This window comes from Dioscorea cayenensis, chromosome 7 (assembly GCF_009730915.1).
Source record: "Dioscorea cayenensis subsp. rotundata cultivar TDr96_F1 chromosome 7, TDr96_F1_v2_PseudoChromosome.rev07_lg8_w22 25.fasta, whole genome shotgun sequence".
Taxonomy (NCBI): Eukaryota; Viridiplantae; Streptophyta; class Magnoliopsida; order Dioscoreales; family Dioscoreaceae; genus Dioscorea; species Dioscorea cayenensis.
In genome coordinates, this window is record NC_052477.1 from 30782928 (window position 1) to 30793879 (window position 10952).

Here is a 10952-nt window from a genome sequence, read left to right on the forward strand (position 1 = left end):
TAAGGCAATCGATAAAGATGGGGTACTCGGATAATGCTCCACCTAGGATAATTGTTTCAAGTGCAAGAACCCTCTATTATGCTTCTTAATCAATGCAATGGTGAGTCGTGGAAATCCTTAATTACATAGTCCCAAATCTAAGGTCAACTATGCCTAACTCTATACATGTCCCGGAGGAGAGATTAGATAACCTCTCAACCTCGCACTCGCATAGAGTTGCAATGAGCTCTAGGGATTCCAAGTGATAAATATCTTCCTAATTATAGACCTAACCCTTCGGTCCAGGTGGAAGGTCCCTAACCACGATTAAGTCCTAGATACTAAGATCACCTCAACTCTTCACTCCGTTGCACGCGCAACTAAGCCCCAGCGGAAGTTCATCCCTTAGACCATTCACTCTATTATGGCCGCAAAGAACTCGAGGAACGGAGGTAGAATCTATCACGTCGGAGGGGAAAGGGGACGCTCCAGTACCTCTCGACTCACCCTCTCAACCCTCTCCAACCTAGCTTTGTCTAACGCTCGTGGTGTGTCACTCACTCACAAGGTTACCAACGAGAACTCTCAACCCTAGTGTCACTCTAGGGGAAATGTTCATACAATCAAGCATTCAAGGTTGGAACTCACAATAAACATCAATTAATTGAAAGCATAATAAAGAGATTCAATGAAACAAATACATCCTAGGGTTCACAAATACCCAAGTACCCACTAGGGGTTTAGCTCTTCATGGAGCTAAGTACAATCAAAGAAATAGAATGTAAAAGCAATGAATCCATAGAAAAACCCCCTCGATGGTCGTGCCGATGGTCTTGTGGAGAGTCCTCTACTCGTCGTCCAAGGATTCCCTCGTCCGATATAGGATACGCCTCGACGGAAGCTCCCCTACCAACCTTCTTCCTCAGGAATGACGATGTCGGAGCCATAGAACCTCTCCAAAACCTTAGCCAATACCCCTTGAAACCCTAGCTGAAGCCCCCTCTCAAGTTGGGAAAAAGATGGAGAAAAGAATACTAAAATCGGGGTTGAATCCGCTTTAAATAGGGCTGGAATCGGACGACTACACGGGCGTGGATACTTCACACGCCCATGTGGAATTTTCACACGGGCGTGGATAATTTCCCACGCCCGTGTGGATTCTCTGAACTCCTGTTTTCTCAGCCGGCTGTGAACAGTGCTGCTACAGTACTTTGCTACAATGTTGCTACAGTGCCCTGCCTAAATCGCTTCCCGAATCCATACTTTCATCGGGGTAACGCAAACGGGCACACGTTTATGTCGTGGATCAATGATAGGCAAGTTGGTGGAGCTCTTGTTCTATGTGCATAAGTCGGAATGCTCGAGTGTGACTGCCTTTGTGCCCCTCCAAATGGATGTGCCAACTAGAATACGAGGAGGTTGGCACACACTCTAGCATCTCACACCCGACCTATGTCTTCGCGTTTGAACCTTAGCAAGATTTCTTCCAAAATCAGTGCATTGTGCTCCACATTAGCTTCTTTCCTTCATACTCGGCCTCACAACCCTGTCTGCACGAAAGTAACATAAAAACACACATATTAGTGTAAAAACCCGAAAAAAGTAATGCTCAACATAAGGAATGAACGCTTCGCATTCATATCGCACAAGCACTTATCATGTACCACTTATGGTTGTTTGATGAGAAATTATGTACTATCTAATATCATGACAAACATGTTTCAGACATTTAGCCAAGCGTCTCCTCAAATAAAATGTTCCTTCCATACTTTTGCTAGAATATCTTTTTACAATATTTTCATTGAGTTCTTTGTGAATTTTTTTCGATAGGTGGTAACTTGTCAAAATGCTTCCACACATCGGATCTAATACATTTTTATTCCGACTCATTTTATCATCTTCTAAGTTTATCTGTATACTAGATTAACTTTTCATATCTATTTAAAAAAGAATTATGAAATGATTTTTGTGATCTCTTAAAAAAATAAAATCAATTTCATAAATAAAAAAATTAAAAAGAGCTAAACTAGAAGAGTAAATATATTTCCTTCGATTGAGGAGAAGTGCAATGGATGAACTGAAAAGAAGATAAGCACAACTGACAACTGTCAGAAGTAGGCGAAAGAAGTAGGAGGAGCTTGATGGAAGTGGCTTGATGATGATGATGGAGAAGACTAGTTGCTTTGCTTGACTGGTGGCTCAAAGGAATGGTAAAGGATAAAACCAATGTCAAAAGAGAAGGTATATCTTGTATATATATATGGTTTTTTCCCAATATAACCTTCTTTTTTTAATTATCAAAATTACCCCATGTGAAAATTATTTACCAACATGGGTTTCAAAACATCGCATCAAGTCATTTCATCACCTAAGTGATGAGTTGGCTTTTAAAAATATTAAGATATTGGCTTTTTTTCATCTACACTCTTCTCTTTTAAAAAATCACAAAAAATGACATATTTTTAATCTTTTTAAACATCTTTTTAAGTTATTTATAATTAAAAAAAGTTATAATTTTTTTTAACCTCATTTATTTTGGAAAAAATTATTATTATTATTCTTTTTTTATTATTGTTATTATTGTTGTTGTTTATTATTATTGTTACTATTATTATTATTATTATTATTATTATTAAAATATGAATTCTTTTGCATGTTTTTAAAACATATTTCGTGGTTTAAATTGTTTATAACTATTTGTTTTTATTTTTTTAAATATATTTCGATGTGTTTATTATTATTCTTATTTATTTATTTATTTATATTTAATGTGGATAGAGAATAGATTTGTTTATTGTTGAATTTAAAGCTATAAATTTATTTTATACATGTTTTATTTTTTTAAATTTTGGGTTTAATTAAAAATAACATGTCACCAGGTTTGTTTCAAGTGTAGGAGGAATCGATTAGCACTATAGAGAAGGTGTGTGCATACTTCCATAACAAGAAATAACATGTATTGATGGCACACCAGGTATGCTTCAGATGTAAAGGGTAATCCAATTCACCCTATAGAGTAGGTGTGTGCATGCGTCCTATGATAAGAAATGACATGAATTAATGACACACTAAGTATGTTTTAGATGTAGGGGGATCCGATTCGCCCTATTGAGTAGGTGTGTGCATGCTCTCATGATAAGAAATGACATGCATTGATGGCACACCAGGTATGCTTCATGTGAAAGAGGAATCGATTCACCCTATAGAGTAGGTTTGTGCATGCTCTCATGATAAGAAATGACATGCATTGATGGCACACCAGGTATGCTTCATGTGAAAGAGGAATCCGATTCGTCCCTATAGAGTAGGTTTGTGCATGCTCCCATGGCAAAAAATGACATGCATTGATGACACACCATGATATGTTTCAAATGTAGGGGGAATCCAATTCACTTAGGTGTGTGCATGCTCTCATGATAAGATATGACATGCATTGATGACATACTAGGTATATTTCAGATGTAGGTGGAATCTGATTCACCCTATAAAGTAGGTGTGTGTACATGCTCCCATGATAAGAAATGACATGCATTGATGGCACACCAGGTATGTTTCAGATGTAAGGGGAATTCAATTCTCCCTATAGATTAGGTATGTGTACATGCTCTCATGATAAGAAATGACATTCATTGATGGCATACCAGGTATGTTTCAGATGTAGCAGAAATCCAATTTGCCCTATAGAGTAGGTGTGTATACATACATCCCATGGCAAGAAATGTCATGCATTGATGGCACCCCAAGGTTTGTTCAAGATGTAGAGGGAATCCGATTTGCCCTATAGAGCAGGTGTGTGTACATGCATCCCATGACAAGAAATGTCATGGATTGATGGCACACTAGCTATTTAGCCTAAGCAAAACTCCATGTATAAGGCCCTTGTTTGGATTGGCTTACAAAAAAAGTGCATTGTTTTTCAGTTTATTAGGACTTTTAGAAAAAAAAACTTCTCAGAGTAAGTTAAGTGCTTCTTTGTATTTTATGTTTGGATAAGTTAATGTAGAAGTACTTTTATATATGTGAAGTTGTTTGGATGTGCAATGACAAATTACTAAAAATGGGCAATCCATTGAGTTATTATAATATCTCAACTATTATGCATTCAAAACATAGTAAGTACTATTGATCATGATAATAACAATAACACTATTGTTATTATTATTATTTCATAAGGCTTAATTAGTAATTTTATAACCCTAAAACGGCTTCTCAAAAGTGGTTTTCCCAGATTTTGGAGAAAAACCAATACAAACAAGTTTTTCTGAACCCATAAGTGCTTACCTTATAAAAAAATCACTTACGGGCTTTCCAAAAGCTAATCCAAACAAGCTATAAATTTCTTCCCTTCCTCTTCCATCCTCATCACCTCATAGGCCCTCTCGTTTTCTTTTGCATAATCACCACAGGTTTGCTAACATCCATCACACAAGTTTTAAGGCTTGGCATTAAAAAAGGTTAGTAAACAATTATTATTATTATATATATATATATTATTGTTTATAATAATTGTCTTATTCTAATTTAATTTTTTCCCCTAACCCATCTATCAACTTGTTTCACGTATGAGTACTGCTAACGTAACAACAATTGTTTATTGGGATGGATATTTACAAAGGACAAATGAAAAACCTTCGTATTTGGGGTTATAAAATAGTAATTGGGGTTCATGCCAATACCACTTTGAATGAGTTGCACGAAAACGGTTACTACTACTATAAACGTCAACTTAGGTGATAACTATATGAACATTAGGTGTAACTAGCCTGTAAATAGTCGTACTAGTACTATCATTGATATTGATAATGATAGATCAACATCATTAATGATGAGGTTGCGTACTCCAATATTATACCTGAATGAAGGAAGACCACGTGTAATCCCAACCACTACATACACTGTGGACACTTTGTAAGCTTCTAAACTTATTACTTAATAAGAATTTATATATGTCATGTTGTGATGCCTTATTTATAATACATTTGTTGTGGTTTTTTTCCTCTAGATCACATCCATCTTATGCATTGTTTCCCCCAACATTTCCATCATCAAGCTTCGTAGGTGCTCCATTAATAAATAATGATGTCAGAAGTTCTGCTGGCTATCAGTAATGGAGGTGCAATAAAGATGTCAATGCATTTAAAAATAATGTTAATGAGGCCGATGACACTGAGCTTAAATCCCCTAGAAATAACATTGATGATGATCCGTAGTGATGACAATGATGACGCCTATCATCAGAGAGACGATGACAACAGTGAAGAAGATGAAATCAGTGATGATGACACAAGTCTCCCCATTGATGTGCAAGAAGGTGTAATAGAAGAAGATGTCATAAACACAACTAAGTCAAATATGGAGCAAGGGAAAATGCAACCTTAACTAACCGCACACAACTTGATCATGTTCCTAGTGTAAACACCAATAGATAATTGGTATAACGCAATAGAATTAGATGACACAGACCCACATATATCCGTTAGAGATGAAGAGTCATTAAGCTTCTACAATTGAATTGGTCGTATATTTAACTCAAAAGCCCAATTAATGGACCTGTTGAATCGATGGTCCATAAAAAAGGCAGTTGCATTTATTCAGGTTAAGGGAAATAAATCCATCCTCATTGTCAGATTTGTTAATTCAGACTGTAGTTGGCATCTTCATGCTTCAGTTTCATCCAGAACATCCCTCTAGGTTGTGAAAAGATGTCCGACGCAGCATAACTGCATCAATGAAAGAATCTAATCTGACAATCGACATTGCACAAGAAAACTGATATGTGAATTAGTACTGCCAACATGAAAGGAAAAAATAAGGCTCTTAAATGTATATTTAGATCGTGGGCGGAATTTTATGCTGAATTATTGATTATTTTAATGCTTTAGTCAGTTCCAACCTAGGTACTATTGTTGACTTTGATTCTGAATGGAGGCATGGGTGAGAGTTTTTAAGATAGTATTTTGGGCTTTTGGGCCATCTATCATAGCTTCAATTCTTGACATCCTGTTTTCTCAGTAGATGGGGCATTTTGCATGGAAAATACAAAGGAACTCTATTAATGGTGATAGGAGAAGATGATGAAGACAACATATATCCTTATACATTTGCCATAGTTGAAGGTGAGAACAGAGAAAGTTGGTTATGGTTTTTAAATAATATATATTAAACATTAGATCCTACTTGTCTTATATGCATCATCGTAGACAGATTCAGAGGCAATGTCAACACCATTCGTGATGCTTTTCCTCCACAATATGGTCATGTTCATCAGTATTATTTACGACATCTTATTGATAACTTTTTACAACGATGCAAAAGTAAATTTGGTGTAGATCTCTTTTGGAGGGTGTCCACAGTTGTTTTAACACAAAAATTGAAGAGTTGATCAACATATTGACAAAAATATATCCCATGTTATCTGATTTCACCTTATCTATTGGGTCAAGGAAAATGTGAACAATGGCACATGATGGTTGCAGACGATGTAGTCACCATAGCACCAACTTATCAGAAAGTTTTAACTCAATTCTCAAAGGTGCTCGTGGTTTACTGGTAAGAGCTCTTATATCATCCACTTTCCACCATACTGCGATGTATTTTTTTTAAAAAAACTGTGAGTGTGGTCTTGCTATGGATTGGACTTTGACAATGAAGCAAGAATTAAGGCTTCATAATGGTATTGACAAAGGTAGATATTTAAGCGTGCGGTTTTTTAATTACAATGAATTTCAAGTTATAGAATGTGTTAATAAGGAGACAATTGACTATGTAGTAATTATGGTTTATTCCCCTTAATTAGTCCCACTAAGTAGATCAACATGCCCTTTTGGTCCCCTATTTTAATTTGGCTGCTAGAAGTCCCTTTATTTTTCGGATTGAGAAATGTTGGTCTTGCCTCTAACAAATGTTTGTTTCTCCGTCCAATCTTACCAACATGGCATTTTCCAGTTAAAAATAACACTAAACCAATTTATAAAACCTAGAAACAGTTAAGCGAGTGACTAACACTCTTTAAGTTTTTGGATCCGGATCCAAATCAAATCCAGAACTGACAAAATAAACATTTCCTCATCATCTTCGCTTTCCTCTCCCTTTCTCCACATCCACACCACACACATTGAAACCCTTAATCAAGGCAACAACCCTCAATCTTAGAGCCACTACCTTGAAGAGCTATTCAAAAGAAGCGAAAGATATAGTTGATGGTCAATGATGCAAATCCATGGATGATCAAAGTGAATGATTAACATTGAGACTATATTGTTGATAGTTTGATGAAGACATTAGAGAAGCATGAATTGTGTTGCTTTTGTGTTTTACTTTTTAAATTTCTATTTATCATTTGGAGTTTGAGCTTGTATCATGGTAATCAATCAAAACAATACACTAAACTTTTGTGAATGTGTTTTATTCCTGTTGTAATTTTAAAAAGAAAACACATACACACACACACACACACACAACCAATGTTCACTTGCACATAATTTGTGGGAGGTTTTTATTATTGTTGTAAAAAAAATTCACAACCATCATCCTGGCAAAACAGGTAATACCAATATAACCATTCATGGCAAAGCGGGTATCTCGATAGAAAACCACCAATAATGCCATATTTTGGGCTAAATAATTGCATTAAATATACAGTTGACAAAATTTGTTCATTCAGGGTTTAATAACTGCATTGCATTGAGTGTAATGTATACAAAAATTAATAAAGAAGAACAACATTAATTTCAATTTAAACATAAGTGTTACACATAGAAAATAAAGCAAGTCACCATTGTTGCATAAAAATCATAACAAAAAATTACAGCCATAGAAAGTAGTTCATTTCTTCACAATTCAATGTTTTTCTTTAGATGCAGCATCTGTCATGCTTTGTTGTGTTGATAATTCTGAGACCCCAACTTCTGCAAAACAATGCTGACATTTGTTCTTCATTTTGCTTTTGTTGTTTCTTGCAAGTAAGACCTTTATTCCTCATCCTCTAATCAAGTCAAGCAAGAAGTAGTATGTGTGTTAACCCAAAAAATATATACTTTTCAAGTTAGCCTAATATGGTTTTAAACAATGAAAAAAACTTACTAGTTCATTGCTAATGATGAATCCAATGGAATTGGGAGCTTCCCTTCCAATGATAATTCCACCAATATGGGCACCCTACAACTCAAGAAAAATAAATTTTAGCATTCAAGACCTATAATAAAACCATTCAAAATCACAATGATTAAATTAATTCATACTCTCAAAATTTGGAATGAACTTTGACTAGATGCAGGTGTTTTCCTCTTTCTTCTGGATGCATCAACCATTCCTCTTCTTTCCTTGCCTTTCTCCTTTGATTTTCAAGCATTCTTTACAACTTGGCATACCTCCACACCTAAACTAATATTGGTAAGTTCTGTTGTAGGAGTTGGTTCATGATGGCTATCATCATTATTAAACTACATAAGCATAATGAAGAAATTTTAAGTTGCATATAAGCAAATATTTAACTTATAGGCAACAAAATTACTCACCAAGAAAGAAGCTCTTTTTGGATAGCTAAGCCTATTATGCCATTCAATTTCCCATATGCTGGACTTAAATGCCCTTCCTTCCATGGATAACTTTGTCTTGATCTTTGTTTTGGTTTCCAATGGCTCCCTTCTTCCTTTTGTTTCAGCCCTACCATGCATCCTTCTTGCTATGGAAGGTAGCAAGGGACCTTCTACATTTATTGGCCAAAATGTCCTATCTCTCACCGAGTTAACAACAGAGCCATATATCTTCAAATGCCTGTCCTTCTTGAGCTAAACAAAGACATAATTGAGTGGATCTGCTCTAGCAAAATGCAATGGCATCAAGAGAATGTTGGCAAGGAATTCCAATCTTTTGACATTTTCCACTATAGTACACCTGATTTTCCAAGACAACAACAAACCCTTCCCTTTAATGTAGTATCATATTATCCCAGTACACCTCATAAGATGCACCCCCATTCCTTTGGACCTTCCATTTAGCACTCCTTTACCTTTCCTTTTTTTCAATTTTTTAAACTATGCTACGATCTCAATCAAACCTCTATTTTTTTGGTATACTCTTTCTTCATAACTATCTTGGCCATAACATATTGCCTAATATCCTCTAACGTGATACTAACTGGTTTACTCCTAGATTCAAGAATGACATCATTAAATGCTTCACACATTGTTATCTACTGCCTCACATTTGACAACATTAGTAAAAAAAAAAAGGCTTGACACCAACCTAAAATTGACCTACCTAAAACAGTTGACCTCCATAGCACTATAAATGTTCAACAACTTTTTTTTTTGTTTGTTTACTTTCTATGCCATACTAGTATCAATTGTCAGATAGAACTATGAGACTAGGAAAGAACAAAAAAAACTAAATTATGTATAGCATAATACAATGACTAGATTATGTCCAATTCCATTATAAAAGACCAAACAAACAAATACATAGCTTTTTTCAATTTGAAACAACCTGCATTCCATACATCACAATAGTACTATTTAATGCAATCAATATAAAACCCCAAAAATTGACACTTGCCTGACCACATGACAAAATAGAGTGTTTCAATTGATTGTACTTGTGGAAGAAGCTCTTGGTGATGGCGGTTGTTCGATGTCCTTTGGTTTTCCAAGGGAAGAATGTGGCAATGAATGTACTCTGGTTAGTCGGTTGTTGCCATGATTGAGCGTTTCGGTGTGTGCAGTGTGGAAGTGGAGAAAGGAAGAAGAAAGTGAAAATGATGAAGAAGTGTTTATTTTTCAAGTCCGGGTTTGATTTTGATCCAGATCCGAAAACATAAGAGAGTGCTAGTTACTCGCTTAACTATTTCTAGGTTTTTTAAAATTGGTTTAGTGTTATTTTAAACTTGGAAAAATGCCACATTGGTAAGATTAGATGGAGAAACCAAGTCTATTATGAGACAAGACTGACATTTCCTAATCGAAAAAATATAGGGACTTATGGTAGCCAAATTAAAATTGAGGGACCAAAAGGACATGTTGACCTACTTAGAGGGACTAATTAGGGGATTAAACCAGTAATTGTTAATGGAATTCTCTCGATATGCACATGTGGATTTATGGTTGCTTGCCATGCAAACGTACATGTTTTGAAGGAGTCTACCGTATGCCCTCTTTGGTATATTGTAGGCTCCTATAGATAGACCTATGCTCCTTGTTTTCATCCAAGACCAAGTTCACAGTTTTGGCAACATGTGCTGGGACCAAAGATGGCTCCACCTGTAGGATGACGAATCACAAGCCGACTAAAGATCAGGCATAGACGTATCCACATGGATGGAAGCCCTGATCCCACTAAACATAATTTATTCTTTTCATGTAAACAACCTGACTATTATAAAACTACTTGTCCAACATGGGGTAGATATATGTAATGTAAAAAAAATGATGGATGTATTTTCTATTTATACTTGAATGCAATTATTGTCATTCAAACTATGAATAAGTTGTTCAACCAAAATAATAATAATAATAATAATAATAATTTTTAAAAATGGCTTAAAACCCCAAAAAGATGTAACAACAACAATAATAACAACAACAACATATTTTTTTCAAAATAAATGTGGTTAAAAAAATCAAAATTAAAAAAAATAATAACTTAAAAATGTTTAGAAAAAATTAAAAATCTCATTATTGTGTTTTTTTAAAGAGAAGAGTGTAGATGATAAAAAGCCAATATCTTAATATTTTTAAAAGGTCAGTTCATCACCTAGGTGATGACATGGCTTGATGTGATATTTTGAAACCCATGTTGTTGTATACATTTCACATGGGGTCATTTTGATAATTAAAAAAAGGGAAGGTTATATTGAAAAACCCTATATATATATATACATATATATTAAAGAACAAAAGTACAGGTGAAAAAATGCCTACTCCCTAAAAGCATCGTATCATCTGATATATATTATGCTAATATTACACACACATATA